Genomic DNA, 644 nt, shown 5'->3' with positions numbered 1-644 from the left:
GCTGCGCAGTAGACTTTCGCCACGCCACCATATTAGCCATATATCGTCCTTCCGCCTTCGTCGTTGAATTCTCACCGGTTCAAATACCCGTTCGCGACAAGTGTGTGCAATATTCGTTTCCGACAGTGACGGGGGATTATTTGTGCGTGAGATAATGCGTGCGGAAGCCGGATTTAGTTGCGATCTTGTCGATGAATGTTCTCGATCGCCTCTTTCGTGCTTTTCGTTGCGATCGAGCACAGTGAAATTGAGAAGTTAGCCGCGTTCGCGGAATACCGGAGGCTAAGTGAGGTGAATCTTGCGTTTCTTTTTGACTCGGCTCGTCGAAATTATATGAATATATATCGTCCTTCCGCCTTCGTAGTTGAATTCTCGCCGGTTCAAATACGCGTTCGCGACAAGTGTGTGCAATATTCGTTTCCGACAGCGACGGAGGATTATTTGTGCGTGAGATAATACGTGCGGAAGCCGGATTTACTTGCGATCTTGACGATGAATGTTCTCGATCACCTCTTTCGTGCTTTTCATTGCGATCGAGGACAGTGGAATCACGAGTTAGTCGCGTTCGCGGAATACCGGAGGCTAAATGAGGTGAATTTTCTTTTCGACCCGGCTCGTCGAAATTATATGAATATATATTTTCG

This window comes from Trachymyrmex cornetzi, unplaced genomic scaffold, assembly GCF_001594075.2.
Source record: "Trachymyrmex cornetzi isolate Tcor2-1 unplaced genomic scaffold, Tcor1.1 scaffold69, whole genome shotgun sequence".
Lineage (NCBI taxonomy): Eukaryota > Metazoa > Arthropoda > Insecta > Hymenoptera > Formicidae > Trachymyrmex > Trachymyrmex cornetzi.
Note: the sequence above shows the minus strand (reverse complement) of the source record.